General features: G+C 40.7%; 1 protein-coding gene across 2 annotated transcripts in view; it reads right to left on the bottom strand.

Annotated features, from left to right (window-relative positions):
* TRMT9B (tRNA methyltransferase 9B (putative)) overlaps nucleotides 1-17,956 on the bottom strand; it is a 48,385-nt gene extending 30,429 nt beyond the window's left edge. The window contains exon 1 of one of the 2 annotated variants that reach the window (XM_012739801.3): nucleotides 17,867-17,956. The gene's annotated coding sequence lies outside the window, so the exon portion shown is untranslated. Of the gene's footprint in view, nucleotides 1-17,684 lie in introns of both variants that reach the window. The other variant, XM_012739800.3, reaches the window with a different exon arrangement.
* Between the last annotated feature and the right edge of the window lie 272 nt (nucleotides 17,957-18,228).

The raw sequence follows: 18,228 nt of genomic DNA, 5'->3' as shown, positions 1-18,228 counted from the left end.
CTGGAAACCTGTTCTGTGGGGCTTATTCTTCTGCTGCCCTTGAATGAACTTGGGGAGGGCCACCAATTTCTTTTCATTAACTTTCAGATAGTAAAGTGCTCTCCAAATCACTACATTCACAAAATTCCCTGTCCAGTATAAAATCAAGGCTCCAAATTTCATTCCCACTTGAAACTTGGGCCTGTTGCTTTCGAGAAACCTGTGGTGGGAAAGGTAGAGCGTGGAGGTTTCTTCTCTTGGCGCACCCCTCGCTCCCAGCTCAGCAGTGAGTGGGGTTCAGGCTGGCAAAGAGGTCAGGGATCCAGAAAAGTCCTTTTCAGCTGATACTGGTGTGAGCTGAGGCCAGTCATCTCTGGCATGGTGGGAACTAAAGGCTGTTTTCTATTTCATGCAGTATTTTTATGGTGCTCATGGAATGTTCTGTTGGTTCTTTGCAGACCTGCATGGCAAGAGACCTCTCACCTGCAGTTTCCTTATAGGTGATCCATTGTCCTGCTGGCTACTTACAACTGTTCCCTGAACAGCCGGCCAGCCACCCCTCCACCTGCAGCATTTTCCACCCACAATCTCTTCACCCCCCCAGATGAGAAGACCCCATACAGCATCCAAGCCAATGCCATCTGCCTTGTGGGCAGGGCAAACACACACCTCTGAGCCACCTTCATTCATTGTGAGTTCTACTTTTGAAGTTTTATTTGTGCAGTTTAATGTATTATATTGGTGCTTCGGTTTCACATCGTGCATTAGCTGGATTGAAAATGGACTTGCCATGACAGCATCTCTTTTCATATGCAGTATACAGTTGACATTAGAAAAGAGCTATAAGAGAAGACTTGTAATGTTCCCAACACAAAGAGAAGATAAATGTTTGAGGTGCCGGATATCCCAATCATCCTGATTTAATCATTACACATTGTATACATGTATCAAAATATCACATGCACCCCCAAAATATGTACCACTACGATACATCAATTAAAAATACCAAAAAGAATGAAATAAGAAATTCATAATTACACTTCTCCTATTTCATTCACTTCTTCCGCAAGTCCTGTTTAGGTGGTCTAGCAACTAGTTTCCCAAACAATTCCCCCTCTCTGCTGCCATAGATTGCTTCCACCAGATCTTTAGGGCACAAGCTTGACACCAAGACCACTGTGTTCTCTTAACTGCACACAGCACAGACAGAGCTTGCTGGGTGGTTCTTCTGCAGTTCCTGCCACTTGACTTGAAGCTGGGGACAAACACCTCCCTCTCTTCTCTCAAGATGTCACATGTGCCTTGGCAGGGAAAGGGGCATCCACAGCAGACCAAAAAATCTCCCCAATCCTCTCCCCAGTGTCCAAGTACTGCAACACGGGTCTTGGACTAAAGGGTCGCAAAACCAACTTTCATATCATTTAGCCTTAAAACGCAATAAAACTCTGACACAAACATGGAGACGCCTGGAAGCCATTATGCTGAGTGAAGTGAGCCAGACATGAAGGAAAACTACTGCATGATTCCACCACCAGTCAAATCCATTGGGGCATAAAGTCGAGTGGTGGTTGCCAGGGCTGTGGGGAGGGGACATGGGGACTTAGTGTTTAATGGGGATGGAGTTTCAGCTTGGGAAGATGAAAAAGTTCTGGAGATCAGTAGTGGTGATGGCTGCACAGCATTGCGAATGTCCTTAATGCCACTGAACTGTACCCTTCAAAAGGGTTAAAATGGTACATTTTATGTTATTCATATCTTACCACAATAAAATTCAATTACTTCTTTTGCAAGTCCTACTTAGGTAGTCTAGCAGCTAGTTTCAGAACGTGGGAGTCATTGCCACTCAACGTATTGGGACTGTACCTGTTTTCAAATTATCATCTCCCCACTGCAAACTCTCCCTCCTACACGCTGCTTTGTGTGCTGAGGGTGGGGATTCTACAAACAACATTGCTTCTTTGCCAAGCAGCTCTGCTAACAGGGGACACCACAGGGAGCCTGGAAGGGCAGAGGAGGGAGAAAGGACCAGCTCTGCCATTTGCTTCCTGTTCCTGCCAGAGTTGCCCAGCAACAGCCCTTCACCCTGGCAGTAGCAATTGCTTCCACAAGCTTGGGTAAGTTTCCAGTTTTTTCCTACTCTCCCAGAACCAGCCCTTTTGCACACCCACGAAAGACACTTCACCTGTCAAGCAAAGCCCCTCCCAAGAGATCTGTGTCCCAACTCCTCTGAGCTCTGGAAATACAGTATAAGCTCTCCAGGCTCCCCCATTCAGAGGGCTGGGTCTTAGGTCTGGGGCCCCCTCTTCCATGCATCTAGGTTCTAAGAAGCCCGTTCTCTTCTCTGTATCCCAACATAGGGGGGCAGCTGGGTCCTGCAGTTTCTCTTGCCATCCTCCCTTATTTGTTCCCTCTTTGCATTTCCAGTCCTCTAACATCTGTTTACCAATCCCTTATATTAAATTTTCTCTGTTGACATTACTGGTGTGGTTACCCTTCCCAGACCCTGACTGATACTACCGTCTTTTTGCACTACTGTACAAATAACTAAAACAAGAAAGAGTTTCATTTCAATATCCCCCTGCAATATTAATTAATTACCTCTTTCTCCAAACTAGTTTAAACACCATGAAATCAGGGTATTTTTTTGGTTCACTGATATATATACCCAGCACTTTGAACACACCCTGGCCCATAGCCAGCACCCAATCATAGCCATTGGATAAATAAATAGAAAATATTTCAACATTAAAAGAAATTTTGGTCATGGAAATATGCTTTTAATACATACAAGTTATAACCACATGTAACTATATCCAGGAGGAAATAACTGTGTTGAACTTTGCAAAACTCTCCTTTTCTGAAATTTTTAGCAATATCCATTTTCTACTTTCTCCCTCCCATTTTCTTGTTTAGCAATTTTTGTCAGTGGGGTTTCTTTATATTTTTATTGTACATTAGGGCATGTTATCCATGAGATACTCGTTCAGTCAATGAAATACTTTTTAATATCAACTATCTTCTAGATATTAAACTAGATGTTGTAATGACAACTCCATTTTAAATCCAGCTAACACACAATTTGAAAATTGAAACACCATGACAATATATTAAACCTCACAAAGAAAATTTCAAAAGTAGAACTCAGAGCATTTTGGTATGATGAAAAAATACTATATGGGGAGAAGAAGACCAAGGTCACAGGAACAGGTCTATTGCTCCCTGGCAATGTGACCTTGAGTAAGTCACCTAGCTTCTCTAGGTATCCGATATTTCTTCTTAGAAATAAAGAAACACCAGTGTCCAATAGTACAGTATGGAAATTATAGTAAACAATGATTTATTGCATATTTCAAAATAGCTATAAGAGAAATTGTACTTTTCCCAACGCAAAGAAAAGATAAATGGATGAGGTGCTGAATATCCCAATTACCCTGATTTAATCATTACACATGGTATACATTTATCAGAATATCATATGAACCCCTAAAATATGTACGACTATGATATATCAATAAAAAACACACAAAAAAAGAAATACAGATAATTTCTAAAATGCCCTTCCTTTCTTAAGACTCTGATCTCTCATATAGAAATGCACTTTGACATCTCAAAAGCACAACAGAACTTTCAAGCATTGATAGCCGATATGAAGGCTTGAATTTCTTCTTATCACAGCCCCCAAACATGTTACCTTGTACAGACTGAGAGGCTGGAACGGTACAAAGTAACTGACAGTAAGTCAAAATTGTCATCAAAAGATTTGGTGCCAATTCCTATTTCCAGTTCTGAATCAAATTTGTAATTTCTGGAGTCATGCTTTTAGAACTTGGCTGGATATTTTTAAGACCCTAATTTTTGGAATGGCATTAATAATATTGACAGCTGCTTTAACCACGTAACACATTGGGATTCATTGCAAGGCTCAGAAAAGACCAGATTGCGACAGCAGCTCATCTCTTTCCCTGACGTGTCATGTGTAAGACAGCCCAGAAGGTGTCTGCTAGAGAGCTGAACAACCGAGCTCACAGTCACAAGTCATGACAGTGAACTGCAACCACGGTACAAGGCCAAGAGTAATGCACCTCCCACAAATGTTCTCTCCCTACTGTTACGTGATGGAGAATACAGTACAACATAAAAGCCGGTCAAGTGCTACGTTAGAAATAAAGAGTGAGAACAGGGGGAAAAAATAGGCTTACATAAAATACAGATCCCAGGACCAAAAGTTCAAGGACAGTGAAAGAACACACTGGTCTGTTTAATAATAGCAGATTTCTACAAGTGAACTGAGTAAATTTGTTTTGTTTGCATATGATTTCGTTCACAGATGTAAAATAGAGTTTGCATATACCTGGAAAAAAAATTAACTATTAAATTGGAGTTACGACCAGGAAAAAGCTAACAGATCTCAGTTAGTTCTCTCTTTTTATATATAGTCTGAACTCTCTATCCTTGGGTTCTGTATCAGCTGATTCAACTAACTGCAGATCAAAAATATTCAGAAAAAATAAAATAAAATAAACAATAAAAAGGAATACATATAAAAACAATATAATATAACAACTATTTACATAGCATTTACTTTGTATTTGGTGTTATGAGTAATCTAGAGATGATTTAAAGTGCAGGGGAGAGGCCGGGCGCTGTGGCTCACGCCTGTAATCCTAGCTCTTGGGAGGCCGAGGCAGGCGGATTGCTCAAGGTCAGGAGTTCAAAACCAGCCTGAGCAAGAGCGAGACCCCGTCTCTACTATAAATAGAAAGAAACTAATTGGCCAACTGATATATATATAAAAAAATTAGCCGGGCATGGTGGCGCATGCCTGTAGTCCCAGCTACCCGGGAGGCTGAGGCAGGAGGATCACTCGAGCCCAGGAGTTTGAGGTTGCTGTGAGCTAGGCTGACGCCACGGCACTCACTCTAGCCTGGGCAACAAAGCGAGACTCTGTCTCAAAAAAAAAAATAAATAAATAAATAAAGTGCAGGGGAGGATGTATTAATTTAATATGGAGGTCATATGCAAATACTAAACCAGTTTATATCAGGGACTTGAACATCCTTGGGTTTTAGTACAGAGGGGTGAGTGCGTGGGACCTGGAACCAATTCCCTGTAAATACCAAGGGATGATTGTGTGTGTGGGTGTGTATTTATATTTCAATTACACAAAAACATAGGAAGGTGGATTTATAAGCCTACGTGAGCACAAAAGAAAGTAGCATTGTCCCCAGAGCCCAAGACGGAAAGGGTGTCATTAAGAGAGGGAGGGGCCTTTTGGTTTTATATAAATATGTGAGTACAAGCTGGCTTATGTGGCGACTTCTGAAGTCCAGATTGTCGCTACTCCATAATGCTAGTCCGGCCAGGCCAGTGTAGACAGAACAGCATGGTAATCTATCCACCACGCTTCACCTCTCCTAGTGATAACTGAGCTTAAACCGCACAACATCTCCCAAGAAAAGTGGGTGTGCATTCTTGTGACTCAGGAAGGGGCCTCCTGGGCTGCAGCTGCTCGGGCTGCCCCTGCCACCCTCCCCACCCTGAGGACCGGTCCCTTCCAGAGTGGAGAATGAACCTGGAGTCACGTGGGCATCAAACGTCACCATCTTATGATTCCTCTTAACTTGAATGCATTCCATAAAAAATTTGGACCTCAGATTCAAAAGCATCAAGAGATTCTAGTAATTAATTCATTAGAAGCTATGTGGCTCTTTATGACAAATAAACTAGAAATTGCTGAGATGTCTGTCACTGGATAATGTTTGCTTATGAAAGGAAAATTTTTTTTACAGTCATTCCATCCAAAGAAAAAGCCCTTGGCTTTTCAGATTAAAGGGACAGGGACCACTTTGTTCCTCTTCCTTACCTCATCCACATCGGACCACATGCCGCGGAAGTCACACACTCCTGCAGGCCTTTGTGGTCCCTTGGAATGTATGTCTTTTGTGACTTGAGTAGTAGTATCTCATTTAAAATATAAATTAGGATATGGTGGGGTTTTTTGTTTTTTTTTTAAGTAGCTGTATTAGGAAACCCTTCAGCGTGTGCAATGACAATGCAAAATTAATTGGTGACAATGCTTCAAAATCCACTTATTAAGCTGAGTCCCAGTTACCACCTTCATACTGAGTACTCCCTGCGTGGCATAAAGATGATGTTCTGAAAACACATTTAATATATTCTCTTCTGGCATTCTAAGTGGATTAGTGATTATAATTCTACTCTGGAAGTGACTACTCACTTAAATGGGAAAACTGAAAACTCAGGAGGCTTTGCCGTTGTCAAAGAGCCACTTTAATTAGAAAGGATGCGTTGAGTTAGAGCGCATTGCTAGAGAAAATTTAAAAACGATCTAAATGAAGAGGGCTGAGTTAGTCACATGCTAATGGGAAAATGTCATCCGTTTTATTTTATTTATTTTTTTTATATTACCACATTTTGTTTATTCATGCATATGTCAATGGACATTTGGGTCGTTTCCACTTTTTGGCTATTATAAACAATGCTGCTATTAGCATGGGTGTATATATATCTGTTCTATCTTTGTTCACTGTTTTACTTTCAATCTTTAAGCCACTTTGCACTAGATATGTCTCTTTTAAATAATGTGTAGGTGGCTAGTTTTTTGTTTGTTTGTTTGTTTTGTTTTTTAATTTTATTTCGGCATATTATGGGGGTACAAATTTTAAGGTTTCAAAAATGGCATCCGTTTTAATGTCAACTTTATCACATGAAAAATCTCTAGGGTAAACAAATCATCACCATTATTATCCCTACCACTTCACTGTGGGCTCGTGAGGTCCGGGCTTTGTACGGAAGGTATAGTGTAGAGTGGGAGTTAAGAACAGGACATTCAAGACCTAAGGTCCTAGGGTCAAGTCCCAGCTGTGCCTCTGTCTAGTCCCATCATGGAACACATTTGTTCCTAAAATCTTCAATGACTTTTTGTTTGTGTTTTTTTGCCCAACACCCTCGTATTCAACTTAACTGCACTAACGAAAGATGTCAGCACATTGTGTGTAGCTTTGGAATGATCATTTCAGAAAGAGAACAAATTCAGGAAATGATTTACCCAGGATCCTAGGGCTATGCCATGTTTACCACGAAACTCACAAGACATTTCTGCTTCTCAATCCAATTTGTTGTGTGCTGTCAAAAAATTTGTTTTCACGCTACCTACAATTTCATTACCTATACTAACATATACTACATACTTTTACGTCTTTCTAAATAGTCTATAAATAGCACATTTTTGATTGGTTACCTAGAGGCTAATTATGACAATGTGTTATGGAGCAGCAATGCTCTGCAGGGCTTAACAAACAGTGTGCAGTGACACTAAATGGCACACGGCCGTTCCCTGCAAATGGAGCACTTCACTGTTCCTCTGCCCTACCTTGCTGTCAGCGGCCACTTCTCTCGCTGAGCCTGTCTCCAGTAGCTCCTCTACTTTCTACTTTGCTGCTTTCAGTCTCCTTTGGAATTAAAATAAATAAATAAATCAGACAACTAAGTCTGTTGGGATCCTATTGAAAGAAAGCATTAAGATTTTCAGGTCACCAGAGGGGTCAGCTTTCGATGGACAAGTGTGGTGACATCTGTAGTGATGGCTCACAGGAGGCCGCCTTGCTTCTGGACTGGCATCTGGAGGCTGGGGGCGGGGGGGACTGGCTGCACCTGTGACGTCCTGCCAAGTCCTTGGGTGCTGGCCCTCTCATTGCCAGCCTTCTGCTTTTTAGCTAGAGCTCTTCCTACCACCGTTTCTGCGCTCTGCGCTCACTAGCTCCATTTCCTTTATACTGAGCTCTCAGCAGCTCGGGCCCATTGTCTGCAGCAACCCACATCTGCTTCATACCTATAAAAAAACAATGCGTCGGTATGACTTGAATGTTTACATCACACACAGAGGCTTTCGGTTCTAAGTGCCACAGTTATGAAAGCTGCACAGAAATAGGAAAGATGCCAGTCGAAAGAATGGTCTCATTTGCAGGCAGCTTGCATTGTCTTTTATAAGAATGTGTTTGACAATTTTAAGCTTTCCTGTGGCAGTCAATTGTACTTCTCCTAGCGGCAGGAGTTATGAAGCCTGTGCCTAGAATAAACCAGACTGATTTTGGAGAGTTTAATTTTTTTTTTCGGTTTTGTACCCCATTTTATGACTGTGTTTGCTTCTTTAGAGATTAAAATGTCTGTGTACAAGGATATACAGTCTATTCTTTTGAATTTAAAACTGCAAATACTATTTTTTTAACCCTCCCGGGGTTCCATCATAACCTACTTTAAAAATAAAAAACAAACAGGACAGAGTTGTGGTTCTGAATTTAAAATTATAAAACAAATAAGACAAAACATTCAACCGGAAGTTCTGAGGCAGGATGGAAATATTTCTTGTAAATGGCTACATAACATTTCATGGAAGCCAGGGTGTTATCTATTATGTAATATGTACAATTATTTTACTCATTGCTAAGATAGTTGAAGGTACATCCAATCTAAGATGTACCTATACCAATGATGTTGAAATGTGCAATAATGCTTAAAAAAGATGAAATATAATATTTTTGCAAAATAGTCTTAAAATAATAGAAATAATATGACAATAACAATGTGAGTCTTTTGGAGTTTTCTTAGAAAGGCCAATATTCTACTTTGATCATCCAATCTTTGTTTTATGGCATCCTAAATTGTTAGGAAATGAGAAGTTGCAAAGTTCATGCATGAGAAAATCAGAATCAAAAATAGGCAAATGGATACAAAACAAAAGCTGATGCTATTGGTGTCATTTCTGAATACTTGAGAATCAATGAATATGGAAACTATATAATTAGTTTCTTAAGAAGCAGGGACTAGAATCGACGGGTACTGATTATAAGCACCACAAATCCACCATGTCACCCTGCAGTCTAGTTAAATAAACAGAAAACTGGAGTTACTCAGGTGCATCTGTAACTAAAATAGTTGTTGCACAAAGTATTCAAAAACTTGTATACATGTTTTAGTGATTATTTACCTGTAATAAAAGTGTCCATGTCAAAATATAACATAGCTTTTCCTCCATTTTTTAATTATTCAATTTGCTGCTTGAATGGATGACTTATAATTCACAGAGCACTGGGAATAATTCAAAACCCCAAACTACATGGTTAAAAGTTCGTGACTTGACAACTGAGTTGACAAGGCATACCTTGCCTGAAGCACAAACACAGAGCTACAGTGTGAAGTTGATCTGCTGTTAGCTCTACCAAGTGGTAGGCTTTCCAGTAGCTTCTGCCTTTCGAAGATTCATTCCCATTCTAAAGTGGTATGCTACACACAAAACCATCAATTTCGTGCCAGAATACATCCTCTTAATGAGAATAAAAAGCTTCTGTACGCACATACTGCCAATATATTTCAAAAGGCCCACATTTTAACAAGTAGAATAGACAAACTATCAGACAAGAGATCATAAATTACTTTGGCTGAAAAAAATCTTTAAAAATATCTAGCTCAACATTCTGCATGCAGATTTCTATGTATAATGCATACATATGGGTATGTCTGTATAGATTTTTATGGGAATGTTTTATGATAGAGCTCACTTTTCCAAGGTTATGTGGCAACTACAATATTCTTTGCTAGCAAAACAAGAGCTAGGTTTACATTCGTGCCAACTCAATACACAGCCTCAAGAGCTTCCTGCAGAGAACAGCCAGCATGGAGAATGTAATGCCTGCAGAAGGAAAAATTAATGGTAGAATGTTGGAGAGATTTGTTGATGGTTGGCCTTTTAGCTTCAGGGCTAGCATTTTCTATGGTTTTAGGCTTGTCAATGTGTTCTGTGGTCTCTGACCCAAGTTTTTAACCAATATGAAACCAGATGGCAAGGATGTAGTCTGCACTGAGGTCTGATTGAGTGTTTGCTCCTCACCTGCTAAAAGCCTGGGTGAGATTTCTGCTGTTAAGGTGTAGCATAGCCGATTAGATGTTCCCACTGGGATTAGAGCGACAGAGCTGCTTTCATTGACTTGGAGCTATGTAGCCTACCACTTGCCATGCCATCATCTAGACCCCAGATTTTGAAACATTTCAGGTTTCAGATTAGGAATGTTCAACCTGTAGTTGTTGGTCCAATTCCCTTGCCCCAAGAAGTCCCTGGTCTCCTGTGTTAAAAAGATGCTCTTGGTCCAGGGGACCATTCGGTTGTTCAAGCTCATGCTTGTTCTCTGTGTTGTTGAAGGCAAATCACTTGACTCAGACTGTGATGTTCTGGGTGCCAGCCCTTCCCACTTGGAGACAGCTGTGGTCAATGCATCATGGGAGTTGGGACAGAAAAACTAGCTTCCTTTCTTGTATGGGGATGAAATCTGAGACTCAGGGTGCTTTTATTCAGCAGGTAGTTTCTTTAGATTATATGCAACTGCTATTTCCGATGAATTCTGCAGAGGCACAGCTGGGCGCCAATCTGATGCAGTCTTGTGCTGAAGAAACATGATCAGAAAGATACTACAGAGGAAGAAGAATGGTTCTTTCCCCCCTCTGTATTTAATTTCTTAATTTAAACATCAATGTTGGTGGTATATAACCAAAAGAACTGAAAGCAGGTATTGAAATAGATTTTTGTACACCAGTGTTCATAGCAGCATTTATTCTCAATAGCCAAAAAGATGGAAACAACCCAGTGTCCATCAGAGATAAATGGATAAACAAATGTGGATAAACAAATTCCATTCCACGCAATGGAATATTATTCAGCCTTTAAAAGGAATGAAATTCTGATACATGTTACAACATGGATGAATCTTAAGATATTATACTAGGTGAATAAGCCAATCACAAAAGGATAAAAACAGTATGATTCCACTTATTAGATTCCTAGAATAGTCAAATGTCTACAGACAGACTGGTGGCTACCAGGTAGCATGGGGAGGAAAGATGGGGAGTTACTGTTCAATGGGTATAGAGTTTCACTTTGACAAGATGAAAAAAAGTTCTGGAGATGGATGGTAGTGATGGTTGCACAAAAATATGAAAGTACCTAATGCCACTGAACTGTACACTCAAAAATGGTTAAAATAGTATATTTTATGTGTATTTTACCACAATTATTTTTAAAAAATCAATATTGCAGTTAATGCAATCAAGCTACAATTCTAGCACCTTAATCTTGGATGATCACAAGTCCTGGACACCTAAGATTTCCTGAGGCAGTCTCCATTTATGCTTCTTTTCCCAGAGCAATCACTAACAGTGTCCCCTTCACTCTTAAAAGTGTCCTGGTTTGGACAATAAGTCATGTGGTCACACTAAATCTATTTCATAATTGCATAAATCATTACCAATGCAATCTTTGTTTGCAAATGCCTTAACATTCAGAATGTACCAATATTTTCTTGAATTGCTCTTGAATTAAATTTGATGTCCAGTGGAATGTTATGAGCTTTGATAATTTTTTAAGATCGTTGATGACTTTCTCAACACTGATTAGAGTACCAAATGCAGTCCTCTTTTCTTTTATTTATTTATTTTTAATTTTACTTTTATTTTTTTAATTTTTTTATCATTTTTGTAATGCTTGATCTCTTTTTTATAAACACATTATTTTAAACACTAAAACCTTCTAATTTTTTACAAGTTTAACTACTTCAATTTCTGTAGGTTAAAGGGAGCAGATAAAAGAAAGACATGGTCCTAGACAGTTGCTACTTTTTGCCTCTCTTGGCTACCTTTTTGTTGTTATTAAAAATATCGGTGAGTAGCCTTTGAAGTCAGAAATATGTTTATGGTTTCAATTATATCCACCTTCCAACCTTACCATGAGAGAATACACTACTTTCTCTTTGAGGAAGCCACTGTTCTTCATACTTAGGATAAAAGTACCAACCAAACCTTTATTATTATTCACCACCTAAATAAGTATCTTTTCTCAATTTCTGACACCATTCAACAATCAAGACCATTTCCAGATGTGCTAATGTAATTTGTGAATGCAAATAAACTGATAATATTTTTACTAAGGAATAGAAGAGATCCAATCATATCCACTTTAATAGCTTACAAACAAAGGAATCTGACAAGCGCCAGGGTATGAAATAAGTGATTAACCTGAATTCAAGCATACTCTTATTTTAATCTCCAATAAATCATTTCTATCTTTGTTGTCCTTAAGAAGAGCACCATGAAAGACAGAGGAAAGAAAGATTCAGTAGAAACATAGATACGTAGAGAATTCTTCTAAATAAAGAAATAGCCAGACTGGCATTATTATTTCTTTGACAGGACATTACATTCTTCCTTTGTGGTTCATTAAACGAGTAGTCTATCTGGGGCGTTGGTGGAGAAAAATGATTTTTAAAAATCATTTTCCTAATATTTTACCTTGATTACTAAACCAAGTCAAAGGAACATTATTTCACATTCAATCAGTACCACATGCAGAGGTAGGCACTTGGTAATTTTTAGTTATTTATTTGCCTGATGCTTTTTCCAGAAATTTCAACTGTAAAACTATAATATCCATCTGTTCGAAAGAGTAATTGATTAGCAACTAGATCCTTTTTTGATTTTTACAACATATCATTCTACATATCCAAAGTCAGTCTCTACTTGCTTTGAATTAAATATTCTAGCTAAATCTCTGATAAGATATATTTTAGCTATGTGTTAGGCATGATGGATTGTCACTCAACATTCACACCTATCGCGGTGTACTGAATGTTCTCATCACCAACCTAACGGATATGAGAAGGTAGGTGTTCCACTACCTCTGAGGCTAGAAGCTTACAAATCACATTTCCCAGAGTCCCTTGCAGCTAGGGTTCTGGGTACAGCTTCGGTTCCACAAGGGAGATCAGCTGGATGAGAAGGAAGGTGGAAGGTATCTAAGGAAGGTGTTTGCTAGCTTGTTTTTGTTGTTGATAGCAACATCCACTCACTAGCTTCCTGGGGTGGAGAGGCAGTGTGCAGCAGCTCCTGTGATCACTGGAACACCGCCCAGACAGTGTGTCCTTAATGTTAGCAGCTCTGCTGCTGGCTCTGATTCTCAGCCTCCAGACTATGGCAATGACCGTAGCAGCCCTGGGGGCCAAACCAGCCATGCTGCCTGGGATTCAGCTCTCAAAGCTCAGGCTAGCTAGATAGTATCCTCTTCTTTAAGTTGCAACTTTCCCTTCCAACCTTCTTCTGAGCACCTAATTCTCATATTAAACCCCTTTCTGCTTAAAGTGGCTAGGGTAGTTTCCATTACCTGAAACCTAATGGATACAAGAAAGAAAAACGAGAGATGAGACCATTCAGTACACCAAGTGGCAGGTAATACCTTACTTAGAAGGACCATGGAAGGGAAAATATGAAACCCTCACATACACAGTTACACAGTTAAGAACAAGAAGAAGGTTGCAAGTTGTACCTCCAGGAATTCCTAAATCAGGGCCAATAACCCCTTAGGGTCTGGAGTTGAGGCCAAGGCATAATGACAAAGGCTGAGAAATAATCATAGCCCATCCTAGTCTCATAGGGGACCCTTAGAGAGACAAGAAAGGAAGAGACAAGGGAACAGAAAAAAACAAAGAGAATAAAACCATGCATACGGGCTGGGCGCAGTGGCTCACACCTGTAATCCTAGCACTCTGAGAAGCCCAGGCGGGCGGATTGCTCGAGGTCAGGAGTTCGAAACCAGCATGAGCAAGAGCAAGACCCGTCTCAACTAAAAATAGAAATGAATTAATTGGCCAACTAATATATATAGAAAAAATTAGCCAGGCATGGTGGCGCATGCCTGTAGTCCCAGCAACTCGGGAGGCTGAGGCAGGAAGATTGCTTGAACCCAGGAGTTTGAGGTTGCTGTGAGCTAGGCTGATGCCACGGCACTCACTCTAGCCTGGGCAACAAAGCAAGTCTCTGTCTCAAAAAAAAAAAAAAAAAACAATAAAAGAAAATATGCATACGGGTGAAGAGGACCATACATCAAATATCTCAAGAGACTTTGAACAAGCCATCCACCAAGGTTAACTAACCCTCTTTCCTGCTGATAATCTGCAGTCTGTAATACAGCTTAACAGAGCTGGGCTCAGGGGTTCTGAAATAAAGACTAAAGAAGCCTTTCCACATGAGAAACATTATAAAAAATGAATCAGTCCCTACAGCTCTTTAATAGACACCTAGGCCGGGCGCAGTGGCTCACGCCTGTAATCCTAGCACTCTGGGAGGCCGAGGCGGGCGGATTGCTCGAGGTCAGGAGTTCGAAACCAGCCTGAGCAAGAACAAGACCCCGTCTCTACTATAAATAGAAAGAAATTAATTGGCCAACTAATATATATAGAAGAAATTAGCCGGGCATGGTGGCGCATGCCTGTGGTCCCAGCTACTCGGGAGGCTGAGGCAGAAGGATCACTTGAGCCCAGAAGTTTGAGGTTGCTGTGAGCTAGGCTGATGCCACGGCACTCACTCTAGCCTGGGAAACAAAGCAAGACTCTGTCTCAAAAAAAAAAAAAAAAAATAGACATCTAGATTCAAACCAGAGAGAGAGAGAGAAAAAAAAAATAGATGGATTGATAGATGATAAATACGTGATAGATTTGTGTGTGTGTGTATGGTAGCTGGAAACATACATACTATGTATTGTAAACAAAAATCTGTTAGAATTAATATAGGAAATGAATCCAAGTGGTTTTAAAACCAGGCAAATAACAATACAAAGAGCTGACACACTAGTCAATCATAGTAAATATTGGTTTAGTTTCTGATCAACTAAAAAATGATTATAAATAACCTTTTCACAATTCAATAGAGTAATCTGAGAAAAAGCCTAAAAGAAGAGGTTTACACAAAACAGTTAAGAATTCTACTGAGACTGTCATCCTTACATAAAAGAAAGAAAGAAATGCATCCCACAGCCCAGGCCTACTGCTCATTCCCACAGCACTGCCTCCTCCTTCAAAGACACCTGTTCTCTACATGGTCCTTCCTGCAAAACACACACACACACAGAGACGTGTGCACAGAGTTTCTGCAGGTGCTGTTCCTCTTCCTTAAACGCACTTCCTTTATATCCCTTCCTTAAGCGAGCATCCCTGACCAACCTCCCTCCACAGATAAAATTCGCCATTTCTGTCCTTGAGACTTGTCCTGCACAGCACATAGCATGGGTGTTATTTATGGGTTTACCTATTTATTACCAGCAGACACTCGTTCTGCAGGAACAGGAGTGGGGGCTGTTTTTCTTGCTATTAGTATTAACTGCAGGGCTTAGCGTTGTGCCTTTGGTGCCCTGGGAATGCCAAACTGTTCAAAAGCTGAGTGAATGCTATTGCTGCCTCATCCGCAGGGTTCAAATACCCCGATTCTAAGTCATGGCAGATGGTCTCTACCTTTGCTAACTGTCCATAGGAAAACTAGAAATTATTATCATTGTGTGAGGCCCCTACTTCCAAAGGCATTAACAGAAACTATTAATAGTTAAGTAAATGTTTAAAATCCATTTTCAAATTTCAATTGGTCATCACCTCCCTCTCCCTACTCTCTCATCATTATCTCCAATAACAACCACATGTTACTTCTTTAATCTAAGTAAGACAAAAAGGCCTGTCTAGGATAGGGGAGATGCAAGTGCAACAGCGTCACCCTCTAGCACCCGAAGGACTCTGATTACGGAGAGTATAGCGCACTCTATATGCTATAGGAGTGTTCTAAGTGTCCGAGGTTGAGGGAACAACCCATCGGCCCAGATATTTAATTCTGAATGCGATTAGGCAGCAACCCCTCTGCAGCCCCCAAGAGATGATATTAAGTCGACATGTTTCTACTTCTTGTTATAAACCCCTCTTTATTGCTACTCAGAAAGTGCCAATAGTTTATACAACGTTTTATACCAATTATCCCATTTGCTCCTCACAACCACCTGGCGGAGTATCGTTAGCCCATTTCACAGATGGGAAATGGCTCAGAGGTGGGCTTCACGCCAGGTGATCTAGTTCCAACTATGGAAATGCCTTCCTTGAACGCTTAGACATTTCTCTGGATGAGAAGTAAGTCCCCAAAGTAAATGACGTTTAACTCCTTTTGAAGACTTCTTAGCTAGAGGCTCTATGCAATGTACTCTCTTATTCCATCAAAAGAGAATCACAAGAGCTGAAGGACATTTAACTGGTCATTTGGCATCATTATGCAGTCTGTCCTTAAATAAATCCTCAGTTATCTTTATACTTTCATGCCACTCTTTTCAGAATACTTCCTAATTTACCTATGAGTGGAAACTTAACATTGCACAGACAAGTGCTGACAGCTTAATATCAACAATGCATTATACCAGCGGCTAAACTGCAATAGGAGCTTTCACTTAATCCCTATTTAAAAATATAAATCAGAACACTGACATGCAGAAAACACAAGGAGTTCATTGCATTTTTCTCTCAACATTCTGAGTCGGAGTATTGCCAAGCATGTCTGGCCCCTATCTTCTTCAATGCAATTATACAACCTTCTTCATCACGTTTCAAATTTTGGAGACTAGTTCCTTAAAGGAGTATATAAATTCTTTACAAATGAAATGCAGTTAAACATTCACATATCCACCTATCAGAGATACTATAATACCTGGTTTATACCTCTTCTTTAAAGCCCTGTTAATCCCAAGTAAGATTTGCCTTTAACAGATACACATAAACCGAGATTTAAGATTCATGGGGAGTCATAAATCTCCCATTGCCCTTGCAATTTAAGGCAGCGTTAACTATGCAGACAAAGCATTTTCAATTCCACGTCCCTCTGGTAAGTAAAATGTTATTAAAACCTTTGAACTACCTTGGAGCTTTAGCCATATTAAGAGAGGCACACAAAAGGACAAATTTCCAGAGAACATCGTTACAGTAATTGAATCTTTCTAGAAATAGAATTTCTTTTGAATCAGGAAAAGAGTCTATGGAGAGTTCCCTTTTGAAATCTGACCAAACGCATTAATAAGGCAGCAATTCTTTGGAGCAGTTTCTTTAGTGACAAGGTACTTTCCAACTTGTCAAGGTCTGCTTTAAGTAAGTGTTGTGTAATCAAGGGCTATCAGAGAGGGGGTTCTCATTCTTCTCAAAGATGCTGCCCTGGGAGCAACTCTAAGGCACCACTGACCAGTGCTGGAAAGTTCTTTACACTGCATCCTAGATCCAGGAATCAAGGACAGGAAGACCTACAACTCTCCCTCTCCTAAACTTCAAAAGAAATTAACCATATTCATTCATTAGCCAGAAAGCTAAACGCTTCGATATGCGTGTGAGTCACATGTACAGTGGTACTTTTGGCTGCTGAAACAATAGGTTAAACACCAATGGTCACCGGTGGTACTGCCAATAACTTGAACCTCAAAACGATATAGATACATATCCTAGCTCTTTACGCACACAAAATTTTCAACGTACATTTAAATTCATGCATACGTTGCAACTAACATAGATGTTTATAGCATTACCCTCTTTCTATACAGCACTGCATGCTCATATCTGTTTATCAAAAAGAATCCAGGTACCATAAAAAGATACGCACATAGCAAAAGATATTATATAAATCCCACCTTCCTATTTTGGCACTTCTTCTTAAGCTGTATTTTCATCATCAGCTTTGAAAACTTTCTGGCTTCACATGATCAGTTGGCCACCTCCTACTAGTTAAAAATCAATTCTCAAGCCATGGCTTCTAACGGGCAAGGTACACGCGCACTCCATGAAATGCGAATGCATTTTCACCTTTAAGACACTAAACATGTCCCCTGCAGCTCTGAGTTCTGATTTATCCGGTCTCACATCTGAAGCACACCCTGCGGTCCCTCACTGCACGGCAGGCTCGCCTGTGTTGGTCGTGTCTAAGTTTGCAAGGTAAACAGGTCACCCTCGGCCACCGGGATGGCGGAGGACGGGCAGGAACTCACCCCGGCAATCGGACCCGGGCGGGGCGCGCCCGGCACGCTCGAGGTGACCTGTCACGCCCCGGCCTCCCTGCTGGAGCCGAGAGGCGGCAGATCTAGGGCGGAGAAGAGGCTTCTCGCCGCTCCCCTCGGCTGGCCATTGTCAGCGCCCGGGTCGCCAGCGCTTTCTGCTCGATCTGGGGGCGGGAAAGTCTACTGAGCCGAGTAGTTACGACGCTGTCCCGGGGCCGGGATTGGGGGAAAGCCGCCTTCGCATCAGAGCCGGGGCTGCACCAGGTGTAACTTCCACCCCTTGACCTATTTTGGAGTGAGGATGAAAGGAAGAGGAAAAAATAGACGGAGGGCGCGCGCGGGGTGGGGGAGCG

This window comes from Microcebus murinus, chromosome 24 (assembly GCF_040939455.1).
Source record: "Microcebus murinus isolate Inina chromosome 24, M.murinus_Inina_mat1.0, whole genome shotgun sequence".
NCBI classification, from domain to species: domain Eukaryota; kingdom Metazoa; phylum Chordata; class Mammalia; order Primates; family Cheirogaleidae; genus Microcebus; species Microcebus murinus.
Note: the sequence above shows the minus strand (reverse complement) of the source record. Positions and strands in the feature narration are given on the sequence as shown.